Consider the following 15,757-nt stretch of genomic DNA (forward strand, 5'->3'; position numbering starts at 1 on the left):
TACATAGAATAACATTGACAAAATAAAAGTATCAAAGTGAATAAATTCTTTATCAACATCCTTTGTCGGATACATAGGATAATATCGACAAAAGCTAAGTATCAGAGTGAATAAATTCTTTATCAACATCCATTGTCGGATACATAGGATAACATTGAAAAAACCTAAGTATCAGAGTGAATAAATCCTTTATTAGCATCCTTTGTTGAATACGTTGGATAACAATCACAAAATCTAAGTAGCAGAGCGAATAAATTCATTAGCAACGTCTTTTATTGGATACTTCGGCTAACATTGTAGAAATATAAGTAGCAGAGTGAATAAATCCTTTATCAACATCTTTTCTCGGATATTTCCGATAACATTATCAAAATCTAAGCATCAAAGTGATTAAATCCTTTATCAACATCCTTTGTCGGATACATCGGATAACATAATCAGAATCTAAGTATCAGCGTGAATAAATTCATTAGCAACATCTATTATTGGATACATCCGATAACATTATCAAAATCTAAGTATCAGAGTGAATAAAGTCTTTACCAACATATTTTCTCGGACACGTCAGATAACATTATCAAAATCTAAGTATTAGAGTGATTAAATTATCTATCAACATCTTTTGACGGATACATAATCTAAGTATCAGAGTGATACATAGGATAACAATGATGAAATTTAAGTATCAGAGTGAATAAATCATTTATCAACATCCTTTGTAAGATACGTCTGATAAAGTTGAGAAAATCTAAGAATCAGATTGAATAAATTCCTTAACATCTTTTCTCGGATACGTCAGATAGCATTATCAAAATTAAAGTATCAGAGTGATTAAATTCTTTATCAACATCCTTTGTTGGATACATAGGATAACATTGACAAAATCTAAATATCAGAGTGAATAAATCCCTTATCAAAATCCTTTGTCGGAAACATTGGATAGCATTGACAAAATATAAGTATCAGACTGAATAAATACTTTTTCAACACCCTTTGTTGCATACGTCGGATAACATTCACAAAATCTAAGTATCAGAGTGAATAAATACATTATCAACATCTTTTATCGGATACATCGGATAACATTATCAAAATCAAAGTAACAGAGTGAATAAATCTATTACCAAAATCTTTTGTCAGATACCTCGGATAACAATATCAAAATCTAAGTATCAGAGTAAATAAATAATTTATCAACATCTTTTTCCAGATACGTAGGATAAAATTTACAAAATCTTAGTATCAGATGGAATAAATTCATTAGCAACATCTTTTATTGGATACATCTGATAATATTATCAAAATATATGTATCAGCGTGAATAAATCCTTTACCAACATCTTTTCTCGGATAAATCAGATAGCATTATCAAAAGTGAATAAATCCTTTATCAACATCCATTGTTGGACACATAGGATAACATTGACAAAATCTAAGTATCAGAGTTGATCGATTCCTTATCAACATCTTTTGTCGGATACATAGGATAACATTGACAAAATCTAATTATCAGAGTGAATAAATTCTGTATGAACATCCTTGTCAAATACTTAGGATAACATTGCAAAAATCTAAGTATCAGAGTGAATAAATCCCTTATCAACATCCTTTGTTGGTTATATCGGATAACATTCACAAAATCTAATTATGAGAGTGATTAAATTCATTATCAACATCTTTTATCGGATACATCGGATAAAGTTATCAAAATATAAGTATCAGATTATTTAAAAAATATATCGACATCTTTTGTCATATACATCAGAAAAAAGTTACAACACTAAGTATCAGAGTGATTAAATTCGTTATTGACATCCTTGTCAGATACATAGGATAACATTGACAAAATCAAAGTATCGAAGTGAATAAATTCTTTATCAACATCCTTTGTCGGATACATAGGATAACATTGGCAAAATCTAAGTATCAGAGTGAATATATTCTTTATCAACATACATTGTCGGGTACATAGGATAACATTGAAAAAATCTAAGTATCAGAGTGAATAAATTCTTTATTAACATCCTTTGTTGAATACGTCGGATAAAAATCACAAAATATAAGTATCAGAGTGATTAAATTCTTTATCAACATCCTTTGTCGGATACATCGAATAAAATAATCAAAATCTAAGTATCAGTGTGAATAAATCCTTTAACAATTTTTTTTTTCGGATACCTCAGATAATATTATCAAAATCTAAGCATCAGGGTGAATAAATCATTTATCAACATCTTTTGTCAGATATGTCAGATATAATTGATGAAGTTTAAGTATCAGAGTGAATAAATTTATTAGCAACATCTATTATTGGATACATCCGATAACATTATCAAAATCTAAGTATCAGAGTGAATAAAATCTTTACCAACATCTTTTCTCGGATACGTCAGATAATATTATCAAAATCTAAGTATCAGAGTGATTAAATTCTCTATCAACATCTTTTGACGCATACATAATCTAAGTATCAGAGTAAAAAAATAGTTTATACAATTTTTTTTATACATCGGATAACATTCGCAAAATCTAAGCATCAGAGTGAATGAATTCCTTATCAACTTCTTTTGACAGATATGTTCGATAACATTCACAAAATCTGAGGGTAAGGGTAAATAAATTCTCTATCAATATCATTTGTTGGATACGTCGGATAACATTGACAAAATCTAAGTATCACAGTAAATAAATTCATTATCAACATCTAGCGTCAGATACGTCAGATAAAATTATCAAAATCTAAGTATCAGAGTGATTAATTCCTTATCAACGTCTTTTGTCAGATACATAGGATAACAATGACGAAATCTAAGTTTCTGAGTGAATAAATCATTTATCAACATTCTTTGTAAGATACGTCAGATAAAGTTGACAAAACATAAGAATCAGATTGAATAAATTCCTTATCAACATCTTTTCTCAGATACATCAGATAGCATTATAAAAATATAAGTATCAGAGTGATTAAATTCTTTATCAACGTCCTTTGTCAGACACATAGGATAACACTGACAAAATTTAAGAATCAGAGTAAATAAATTCTATATCAACATCCTTTGTCGGATATATAGGATAACATTGACAAAATCTAAGTATCAGAGTGAATAAATCCTTTATCAAAATCCTTTGTCGGAAACATAGCATTGCATTGACAAAATCTAAGTATCAGACTGAATAAATACTTTGTCAACTCCCTTTGTTGCATACGTCGGATAACGTTCACAAAATCTAAGTATCAGAGTGAATAAATACATTATCAACATCTTTTATCGGATATATCAGATAATATTATCAAAATCATAGTATCAGAGTAAATAAATCTATTACCAAAATCCTTTGTCAGATACCTCGGATAACATTATCAAAATCTAAGTATCAGAGTAAATCAATAATTTATCAACATCTTTTTTCAGATACGTAGAATAAAATTTACAAAATCTTAGTATCAGAGTGAATAAATTCATTTGGAACATCTTTTATTGGATACATCCGATAATATTATCAAAATATATGTATCAGCGTGAATAAATCCTTTACCAACATCTTTTCTCGGAAAATTCAGATAACATTATCAAAATCTAAGTATCAGAGTGATTAAATTCCTTATCAAAAGCTTTTGTCTGATACTTAGGAAAACATTGACAAAATCTAAATATCAGAGTGACTCACGTCTTTATCAACATCTTTTTTCAGTTTCATAGGATAACACAATCAAAGTCTAAGTATCAGAGAGGAATAAATACTTTAACAAAATTTTTTGTCGGATGCCTCGGATATTATTATCAAAATCTAAGTATCAGAGTGAATAAATCATTTTACAACATCTTTTGTCAGAAACGTCAGATAAATTTGAAGAAGTCTAAGTATCAGAGTGAATAAATTAATTAGCAACATCTATTTTTGAATACATCGGATAGCATTATCAAAATCTAAGTATCAGAGTGAATAAAATCTTTACCAATATCTTTTGTCGGATACGTCACATAACCTTATCAAAATTTAAGTATCAGGGTGAATCAATTCCCTATCAACATCCTTTATCGGATTTATAGGGAAATATTGCCAAAATCTAAGTATTAGTGTAAATAAATGTTATATCAACATCCTTTTTCGGATATATAAAATAGCATTGACAAAATCTAAGTATCAGAGTGATTAAATTCTTTATCAACATCCTTTTGTCGGATAAATAGGATAACATTGACAAAATCTAACTATTAGAGTGAATAAATCCTTTATCAATATTATTTTGTCAGATAATAGGATAACACTGAAAATCTAAGTATCAGAGTGGATCAATTCTTTATCAACATCTTTGTCGGATACATTGAATAACATTGACAAAATCTAAGTATTAGAGTGAATAAATTCCTTATCAACATCCTTTGTCAGATACTTAGGATAATATCGACAAAATATAAGTATTAGAGTGAATAAATCCTTTATCAAATTCATTTGTTGGACACATAGGATAACATTGAGAAAATCTAAGTATCAGAGTGGATAAATTCTTTATCAACATCCTTTGTCGGAAAACATTGACAAAATCTAAGTATCAGAGTGAATAAATCCTATATCAACATCCTTGTCGGATACATAGGATAATATTGATAAAATCTAAGTATCAGAGTGAATAAATCCTTTATCAACATCCTTAGTTGGATACGTCGGATAATATTCACAAAATCTAAGTATCAGAGTGAATAAATTCATTATCAACATCTTTTATCGGATACATCGGATAATATTATCAAAATCTAAGTAACAGAGTAATTAAATCATTTATCAATTTCTTTTGTCAGATACATCGGAAAAAATTGACAAAATCAAAGTATCAGAGTGATTAAATTCCTTATCAACATCTTTTGTTGGCTACATAGGATACCATTGACCAAAGCTAAATATCGGAGTGATTAAATTCTTTATCAATATCTTTTGTCGATTACAAAGGATAACATTGACAAAATTTAAGCAACAGAGTGAAAAAATTACTTATCAATGTTGTTTTTCAGATACGATTGATAAAATTCACAAAATTCAAGTATAAGAGTGAATAAATCCTGTATCAACATCATTTGTCAGATACATCGGATAACATTCACCAAATATATGTATCACAGAGAATAAATTCGTTTTCAACATCTTTTGCTAGATACGTCAGATAACATTATCAAAATCTAAGTATCATATAGATTAAATTCTTCATGAGTATCTTTAGTCACTTACAACGGATAACATTGACGAAATCTAAGTATCAGAGTGAATAAATCATTTATCAGCATCTTTTGTTTGATACATAAGATAACATTTGCAAAATTTAAGTATCAGAGCGAATAAATTCCTTATCAACTTCTTTTGACAGATTTTGATAACATTCACAAAATGTTTGATAACATTCACAAAATCTAAGTGTAACAGTAAATAAATTCTTTATCAACATCATTTGTTGGATACGTTGGATAACATTGACAAAATCTAAGTATCACAGTGAATAAATTCATTATCAACATCTAGTGTCAGATACTTCAGATAAAATTATCAAGTATCAAAGAGATTAATTCCTTATCAACGTCTTTTGTCAGATACATAGGATAACATTGACGAAATCTATGTATCAGAGTGAATAAATCCCTTATCAACATACTTTCTAAGATACGTCGGATAAAGTTAACAAAATCTAAGAATCAGATTGAATAAATTCCTTATCAACTTCTTTTCTTGGATACGTCAGATAGAAGTATCAAAGTTTAAGTATCAGAGCGAATAAATTCTTTAGCAACATCCTTCGTCAGATATACACGGAAGCATTGCCAAAATCTAGGAGTGAATAAATTCTTTATCAATACCCTTTTTCAGATATATCGGATAACAGTATCAAAATCTAAGAATCAGAGTGAATAAATCCTTTACCAAAATCCTTTGTCGGATACATAGGATACCATTGACAAAATCTAAGTATCATATTGAATAAATTTTTTATCGACATCCTTTGTCGGATAAATAGGATAACATTGACAGAATCTAAGTATTAGAGTGAATAAATTCTTTATCAATGTCGTTTGTCAGATACGATTGATAACATTTACAAAATTCAAGTATAAGAGTGAATAAATCTTTTATCAACATCATTTGTCAGATACATCGGATAACATCCAGAAAATATAAGTATCACAAAGAATAAATTCTTGATCAACATCTTTTGCTGGATACGTCAGATAACGTTATCAAAATTTAATTATAATATTTATTAGAAAATTCTTCATGAGCATCTTTAGTCACTTACAACGGATAATATTGACAAATTCTAAGCATCAGAGTGAATAAATCATTTATCAACATCTTTTGTTTCTTACATCAGATAACATTCACAAAATCTATGTACCAGAGTGAATAAATTCCTTATCAACTTCTTTTGCCAGATATGTTTGATAACATTCATAAAATCTAAGTGTAATAGTAAATACTTTCTTATCAACATCATTTGAGGATACGTTGGATAACATTGACAAAATCTAAGTATCACAGTGAATACACTCATTATTAAAATTTAGCGTCAGATACGTCAGATAAAATTATCAAAATCCATGTATCAAGTTGATTAATTCCTTATCAACGTCTTTTATCAGATACATAGGATAACATAGACAAAAACTAAGTATCAGAGTGAAAAAATCATTTATCAACATCCTTTGTAAGATATGTCGGATATAGTTGACAAAATCTAAGAATCTGATTGAACAAATTCAACATCTTATCTCGGATACGTCAGATAACATTATCAAAATCTAAGCATCAGAGTGATTAAGGTCTTTATCAACATATTTTGAGGGATACATAGGATAACATTGATAAAATCTAAGTATCAGAGTGAATAAATTCTTTATCAACATCTTTTGTCCAATACATAGGATAACATTGACAAAATCTAAGTATCAGAGTGAATAAATTCTTTACCAACATCTTTTTTGGATACGTCAGATAACATTATCAAAATCTAAGTATCAGAATGATTAAGTTCTTTAGTAACATCTTTTGACAGATACATAGGATAACATTGACAAAATCTAAATATCAGAGTGAATCAATTCTTTATCAACATCCTTTGTTGGATGCATAGGATAACATTGACAAAATCTAAGTATCAGAGTGAATAAATTCTTTATCAACATCCTTGTCAGATACATAGGATAACATTGACAAAATCTAAGTATCAGAATGAATAAATCCTTTATCAACATTCTTTGTTGATTACATCGGATAACATTCACAAAATATAAGTATCAGAGTGATTAAATTCATTATCAACATCTTTTATCAGATACATTGGATAAAATTATCAAAATATAAGTATCAGAGTTATTAAATCATTTATCAACATCTTTTGTCAGATACATCAGATAAAATTTACAAAATCAAAGTATCAGGGTGATTAGATTCTTTATCAACATCTTTTGCTGGCTACATAGGATACCATTGACCAAATCTAAGTATCGAGGTGATTAAATTCATTATCAACATCTTTTGTCGGATACATAGGATAACATTGACAAAATTTAAGCATCAGAGTGAAAAACTTACTTATCAATGTTGTTTTTCAGATACGATTGATAACAGTCACAAAATTCAAGTATAAGAGTGAATAGATCCTGTATCAACATCATTTGTCAGATACATCGGATAACATTCACCAAATATAAGTATCACAGAGAATAAATTCTTTTTCAACATCTTTTGCGGGATACGTCAGATAACATTATCAAATCTAAGTATCATATTGCTTAAATTCTTCATGAGTATCTTTAGTCACTTACAACGGATAACATTGACAAAATCTAAGTATCAGAGTGAATAAATCATTTATCAACATCTTTTGATTGATACATCAGATAACATTCGCAAAATCTAAGTATCAGACTGAATAAATTCTTTACCAACTTCCTTTGACAGATATGTTTGATAACTTTCACAAAATCTAAGAGTAAGAGTAAATAAATTCTTTATCAACATCATTTGTCGGATACGTTGTATAACATTGACAAAATCTAAGTAACACAGTGAATAAATTCATTATCAACATCTAGTGTCAGATAAAATTATCAAAATCTAAGTATCAAAGTGATTAATTCCTTATCAACGTCTTTTGTCAGATACATAGGATAACATTGACAAAATCTAAGTATCAGAGTGAATAAATCATTTATCAACATTGTTTCTAAGATACGTCGTATAAAGTTGACAAAATCTAAGATTCAGATTGCGTAAATTCCTTATCAACATTTTTTCTCGGATAGAATTTCTCGGAACGTCAGATAGAATTATCAAAATCTAAGTATCGGAGTGATTAAATTCCCTTATCAACATCTTTTGACGGATACATAGGATAAAATTGACAAAATCTAATTATCAGACAGGATAACTTCTTTATCAACATCTTTGGTTGGCTACATAGGATACAACTGACCAAATCTAAGTATCGGAGTGATTCAATTCCTTATCAACATTTTTTTGTCGGATACATAGGATAACATTGACAAAATCTAAGCATCAGAGTGAAAAACTTACTTATCAATGTTGTTTTTCAGATACGATTGATAACATTCACAAAATTCAAGTATAAGAGTGAATGGATCCTGTATCAACATCATTTGTCAGATACATTGGATAACATTCACCAAATATAAGTATCATAGAGAATAAATTTTTTTCAACATCTTTTGCTGGATACGTCAGATAAAATGATCAAAATCTAAGTATCATATTGATTAAATTCTTCATGAGTATCTTTAGTCACTTACAACGGATAACATTGACAAAATCTAAGTATCAGAGTGAACAAATCATTTATCAACATCGTTTGATTGATACATCAGATAATATTCGCAAAATCTAAGTATCAGAATGAATAAATTCTTTATCAATTTCTTTTGACAGATATGTTTGATAATTTTCTCAAAATCTAAGTGTAAGAGTAAATAAATTCTTTATCAACATCATTTGTTGGATACGTTGGATAACATTGACAAAATCTAAGTAACACAGTGAATAAATTCATTATCAACATCTAGTGTCAGATACGTCAGATAAAATTATCAAAATCTAAGTATCAAACTGATTAATTCCTTATCAACGTCTTTTGTCAGATACATAGGATAACATTGACGAAATCTAAGTATCAGAGTGAATAAATCATTTATCAACATCCTTTCTAAGATACGTCGGATAAAGTTGACAAAATCTAAGAATCAGATTGAATAAATTCCTTATCATCATCTTTTCTCAGATACGTCAGATAGATTTATCAAAATCTAAGTATCGGAGTGATTAAATTCCCTTATCAACATCCTTTGATGGATACATAGGATAACATTGGCAAAATCTAAGTATCAGAGTGAATCAATTCTTTATCAACATACATTGTCGGATACATAGGATAACATTGACAAAATCTAAGTATCAGAGTGAATAAATTCTTTATAAACATCCTTTGTTGGTCACATCGGATAGCATTCACAAAGTCTAAGTATCAGAGTGATTAAATTCATTATCAACATCTTTTATAGGATACATCGGATAACATTACCAAAATATAAGTATCAGATTCATTATATCATTTATCAACATCTTTTGTCAGATACATCAGAAAAAATTGACAAAATATAAGTATCAGAGTGATTAAATTCATTATCAACATCTTTTATCAGATACATTGGATAAAATTATCAAAATATAAGTATAAGAGTTATTAAATCATTTATCAACATCTTTTGTCAGATACATCAGATAAAATTTACAAAATCAAAGTATCAGAGTGATTAGATTCTTTATCAACATCTTTTGCTGGCTACATAGGATACCATTGACCAAATCTAAGTATCGAGGTGATTAAATTCATTATCAACATCTTTTGTCGGATACATAGGATAACATTGACAAAATTTAAGCATCAGAGTGAAAAACTTACTTATCAATGTTGTTTTTCAGATACGATTGATAACAGTCACAAAACTCAAGTATAAGAGTGAATAGATCCTGTATCAACATCATTTGTCAGATACATCGGATAACATTCACCAAATATAAGTATCACAGAGAATAAATTCTTTTTCAACATCTTTTGCTGGATACGTCAGATAACATTATCAAATCTAAGTATCATATTGCTTAAATTCTTCATGAGTATCTTTAGTCACTTACAACGGATAACATTGTAAAGTGCCTGTCTTTCTAGGTTTGAATGTCTAAAGTGTCTGTCTTTTCTTTTTGAATGTCTAAAGTATTTGTCTTTGTTGGTTTGTATGTCTGTAGTGTCTGTCTTTATTGATTTGTATGTCTGAAGTGTCTGTATTTGTTGGTTTTTATGTCTGAAGTGATTGTCTTGATCTGTTTGTATGTCTGAAGTGTTTGTCTTTGTCGGTTTGTATGTCTGAAGTGTCTGTCTTTGTTGGTTTGTATGTCTAAAGTGCCTGTCTTTCTCGGTTTGCATATCTGAAGTGTTTTTCTTTGTTGGTTTTTATGTCTGAAGTGTTTGTCTTTGTTGGTTTGTATGTCTAAAGTGCCTGCTTTCTCTTTTTGTATGTCTAAAGTGTTTGTATTTTTTTGTTTGTAATTCTGAAGTGTCTGTCTTTTTTGGTTTGTATGTCTAAAGTGCCTGTCTTTCTCTGTTTATAGGTCTTAAGTGTTTTTCTTTGTTGTTTGTATGTCTGAAGTGTCTCTCATTGTTGGTTTGTATGTCTAAAGCGCCTGTCTTTCTCTGTTTGTATGTCTAAAGTGCCTGTCTTTCTCTGTTTGTATGTCTGAAGTGTTTGTCATTGATTGTGTCCATATATGAAGTGTCTGTCTTTTTCTTTTGGTACATCGACAGTGTTTTTATTAGTGGGGTTGTAAGTCTGTAGCGCCTTCTTTTGGTGGGTGGTATGTCTAAAGGGCCTTTCTTTTTCTATTTGTATTTCTGAAGTGTTTTTCTTTGTTGGTTTGTATGTCTGAGGTGTCTGTCTTTGTTGGTTTGTATGTTCAAAGTGCCTGTCTTTGTATGTTTGTATGTCTGAAGTGTTTGTCTATTTTGGTTCGTATGTCTGAAGTGTCTGTCTTTGTTGGTTTGTATGTATAAAGTGCCTGTCTTTGTCTGTTTGTATGGGTGAAGTGTTTGACAATAAAGACAATTTAGACAAATAAACAATTTGTCTAAATTGTCTGTCTTTCTCTGTTTGTATGTCTGAAGTGTTTGTCTTTGCTGGTTTGTATGTCTCATGTGTCTGTCTGTGTTGGTTTGTATTTCTAAAATGCCTGTCTTTCTCTGTTTGTATGTCTAAAGTGTTTGTCGTTGTTGGTTTGCATGTCTGAAGTTTCTGTCTTTATTGGTTAGTATGTATAAAGTGCCTGTCTTTCTCTGTTTGTATGTTTGAAATGTCTGCCTTTGTTGGTTTTTATGTCTAAAGTTTCTGTCTGTTGGTTTGTATGTCTGAAGTGCCTTTCTTTCTCTGTTTTTATGTCTGAAGTGTTTGTCTTTGTTGGTTTGCAAGTTTGAAATGTCTGTCTTTGTTGTTTTGTATGTCCAAAGTGCCTTTCTTTCTCTGTTCGTATGTCTGAAGTATTTTTCTTTGTTGGTTTGTATGTCTGAAGTGTCTGTCTTTCTCTGTTTATATGTTTGAAGTGTTTTTGTCTTTCTCTGTTTGTATATCTGAAGATTTTGCCTTTGTTGGTATGTATGTCTAAAGTGCTTGTCTTTCTCTGTTTGTATGTCTGAAGTGTTTGTATTTGTTGGTTTGTATGTCTGAGGTGTCTGTCTTTCTCTATTTGTATGTCTAAAGTGTATGTCTTTGTTGATTTGTACGTCTGAAGTGTCTGTCTTTGTTGGTATGTATGTCTATAGTGCCTGTCTTTCTCTGTTTGTATGTCTAAAGTGTTTGTCTTTGTTGGTTTGAATGTCTGAAGAGTTTGTCTTTGTTGGTTTGCAAGTCTAAAGTGCTTGACTTGGTCTCTTTGTATGTCTGAAGTGTTTTTCTTTGTTGGTTTGTTTGGCTTAAGTGTCTATGTTTGTTGGTTTGTATGTCTAAAGTGCCTGTCTTTCTCTGTTTGTATGTCTGAAGTGTTTGTCTTTGTTGGTTTGTATGTCTTAATTGTCTGTCTTTGTTGGTTTTTATGTCTGAAGTGCCTTCTTTCTCTGTTTGTATGTCTGAAGTGTTTGTCTTTTTTGTTTTATAAGTCTATAGGGTTTGTCTTTTTTGGTTTTTAAGTCTAAAGGGCCGGTCTTTCTCTGTTTGTAGGTCATAAGTGTTTGTATTTGTTGTTTGTATGTATTAAGTGTCTCTAATTGTGGGTTTTTATGTCTAAAGCGCCTGTCTTTCTCTGTTTGTATGTCTAGAGTGCTTGTATTTCTCTGTTTGTATGTCTGAAGTGTCTGTCTTTGTTGATTTATATTTCAAAAGTGCTTGGGTTTCTCTGTGTGTATGGCAGAAGTGTCTGAGTTTGTTGGTTTGTATGTCTATAGTACATGTCTTTCTCTATTGCTATGTCTAAAGTGTTTGTCTTTGTTGGTTTGTATGTCTGAAGTGTCTGTCTTTGTTGGTTTTCTTGTCTGAAGTGTCTGTCTTAGTTGGTTTGTACGTCTAAAGTGTCTGTCTTTCTCTGTTTGTATATCTAAAGTGTTTGTCTTTGTTTGTTTGTACGTCTGAAGTGTATGTCTTTGTTGGTTTGTATGTCTGAAGTGTCTCTCATTTTTAGTTTATGTGTCTAAAGCGCCTGTCTTTCTCTGTTTGTATGTCTGAAATGTTTGTCTTTGTTGGTTTGTATGTCTGAAGTGTATGTGTTTGTTGGTTTGTATGTCTAAAGTTCCTGTCTTTCTCTGTTTGTATGTCTAAGGTTTTTGTCTTTGTTGGTTTGTATGTCTAGAGTGCCTGTCTTTCTCTGTTTGTATGTCTGTAGTGTCTGTCTTTGTCGGTTTATATGTCTGAAGTGCCTGTCTTTCTCTGTTTGTATGTCTGAAGTGTCTGTCTTTGTTGGTTTGTATGTCTATAGTACATGTCTTTCTCTGTTTTTATGTCTAAAGTGTCTGTCTTTGCTGGTTTGTATGTCTGAAGTGTCTGTCTTTGTTGGTCTGTATGTCTGAAGTGTCAGTCTTTGTTGGTTTGTTTTTCTAAAGTGCATGTCTTTCTCTGTTTGTATGTCTGAAGTGTTTGTCTTCGTTGGTTTGTATGCCTGAAGTGTCTGTCTTTGTTGGCTTGTATGTCTGAAGTGCTTGTCTTTGTCTGTTTGTATGTCTAAATCTATTGTTAGTATGTCTGGTTTGGTGTTTGCAAGTCCAAAAATTTGTCTTTGTTGGTTTGAATGTCTTAAGTGTCCGTCTTTCTCTGTTTATATTTCTGAATCTATTTATTTGCATATGTGGGTTGGTGTTTGCAAGTCCAAGATTTGTCTTTTTTGGTTTGAATGTCTAAAGTGTCTGTCTTTCTCTGTTTGTGTGTCTGATTCTATTTGTTTGCATGTCTGGGTTGGTGTTTGCAAGTCCAAGAATTTGTCTTTGTTGGTTTGAATGTGTAAAGTGTCTGTCTTTCTCTGTTTGTATGTCTGAACTGTTTGTCTTTGTCAGTTTGTATGTCTGAAGTGTCTGTCTTTGTTGGTTTGTATGTCTAAAGTGCGTGTGTTTCTCTCTTTTAATGTCTGAAGTGTTTGTCTGTGTTGGCTTTTATGTCTAAAGTGCTTGTCTTTCTCTGTTTGTATGTCTAAAGTGTCTGTTTTTCTCTGTTTGTATGTCTGAAGTGTCTGTCTTTGTTGGTTTGCATGTCTAAAGTGTTTGTCTTTCTCTGTTTGTATGTCTGAAATGTTTGTCTTTGTTGGTTTTTATGTCTGAAGTGTCTGTTTTTGTTTGTTTTTATGTCTAAAGAGATTTTTCTTCTATGTGTTTATTTTTAAAGTCTTTACCTATTGAGGTGTACATGTCGAAATGGATTGTCGTCCTCTGTTTTTATGTCTGAAGTTTGATCTGTTTGTATGTTTTTGTTAGTTTACATTTCTAAAATGCATGTGTTTGTTGGTCGGTATGTCTAAAGTGCCTGGCTTTCTCTGTTTGTATGTTTGAAGTATTGTCTTTGTTGGTTTGTATGTCTGAAGTGTCTGTATCTGTTCGTTTATATGTCTAAAGTACCTGTCTTTCTCTGTTTGTATGTTTGAAGTGTTTGTCTTTGTTGATTTGTATGTCTGAAGTGTCTGTCTTTGTTGGTTTGTATGTCTAAAGTGCTTGTCTTTTTATGTTTCTATTTATAAAGTGTTTGTCTTTTTTGGTCTGTATGCATGAAGTTATTGTCTTTACTTTTTTGTATGTGTAATATGTATTTCTTTATTGGTTTTTATGACCAATGTGCCTGTTTGTGTCTTCTTCTTTGTTTGAAGATTCTGTTATTGTTTGTTTGTATGTAAGAAGTGCATGTCTTTCTCTATTTGTATGTCTGAAGTGTTTGTCTTTGTTGGTTTGTATGTTTAAAGTGCCTGTCTTTATTAATTTGTATGTCTAGAGTGCTTGTCTTTCTCTGTTTGTATGTCTGAAGTGTCTGTCTTTGTTGGTTTGTATGTCTAAATTGTTTGTCTTTCTCTGTTTGTATGTCTGAAGGGTTTGTCTTTGTTGGTTTGTATGTCTGAAGTGTCTGTCTTTGTTGGTTGTATGTCTAAAGTGCCTGTTTTTGTTTGTTTGTTTTTCTGAAGTGTTTTTCTTTGTTGGTTTGAATGTCTGCGGTGTTTGTCTTTGTTGGTTTGTATGTTCAAAGTGCCTGTCTTTGTATGTGTGTATGTCTGAAGTGTTTGTCTTTTTTGGTTCGTATGTCTGAAGTGTCTGTCTTTGTTGGTTTGTATGTCTAAAGTGCCTGTCTTTGTCTGTTTGTATGGGTGAAGTGTTTGACAATAAAGACAATTTAGACAAATAAACAATTTGTCTAAATTGTCTGTCTGTCTCTGTTTGTATTTCTGAAGTGTTTGTCTTTGATGGTTTGTATGTCTCATGTGTCTGTCTTTGTTGGTTTGTATTTCTAAACTGCCTGTCTTTCTCTGTTTGTATGTCTAAAGTGTTTGTCGTTGTTGGTTTGCATGTCTGAAGTTTCTGTCTTTATTGGTTAGTATGTCTAAAGTGCCTGTCTTTCTCTATTTGTATGTCTGAAATGTTTGCCTTTGTTGGTTTGTATGTCTGAAGTGGCTGTCTTTGTTGGTTTGTATGTATAAAGTGCATGTCTTTCTCTGTTTGTATGTCTGAAGTGTTTGTCTTTGTTGGTTTGCAAGTTTGAAATGTCTGTCTTTGTTGGTTTGTATGTCCAAAGTGCCTGTCTTTCTCTGTTTGTATGTCTGAAGTGTTTTTCTTTGTTGGTTTGTATGTCTGAAGTGTCTGTCTTTCTCTGTTTATATGTCTGAAGTGTTTTTGTCTTTCTCTGTTTGTATATCTGAAGATTTTGCCTTTGTTGGTTTGTATGTCTGAAGTGTCTGTCATTGTTGGTATGTATGTCTAAAGTGCTTGTCTTTCTCTGTTTGTATGTCTGAAGTGTTTGTATTTGTTGGTTTGTATGTCTGAGGTGTCTGTCTTTCTCTATTTGTATGTCTAAAGTGTATGTCTTTGTTGATTTGTACGTCTGAAGTGTCTGTCTTTGTTGGTATGTATGTCTATAGTGCCTGTCTTTCTCTGTTTGTATGTCTGAAGTGTTTGTCTTTGTTGGTTTGTATGTCTGAAGTGTTTGTCTTTGTTGGTTTGGAAGTCTAAAGTGCTTGTCTTGCTCTGTTTTTA

At 30.7% G+C, this 15,757-nt stretch overlaps 2 protein-coding genes across 5 annotated transcripts in view; one reads left to right on the forward strand and one right to left on the reverse strand.

The window, feature by feature from the left end:
• The window catches only part of LOC148953619 (histone-lysine N-methyltransferase eggless-like), a 92,507-nt gene that overhangs the window by 42,663 nt on the left and 34,087 nt on the right, over nt 1–15,757 (forward strand). The gene's annotated exons all lie outside the window — the stretch shown is intronic.
• LOC148953620 (uncharacterized) overlaps nt 1–15,757 on the reverse strand; it is a 76,899-nt gene that overhangs the window by 34,321 nt on the left and 26,821 nt on the right. The window lies entirely within an intron of this gene.

This window comes from Artemia sp. Qi Xiang Cuo, chromosome 4 (assembly GCF_049724085.1).
Source record: "Artemia sp. Qi Xiang Cuo chromosome 4, ASM4972408v1, whole genome shotgun sequence".
Classification (NCBI taxonomy): domain Eukaryota; kingdom Metazoa; phylum Arthropoda; class Branchiopoda; order Anostraca; family Artemiidae; genus Artemia; species Artemia sp. Qi Xiang Cuo.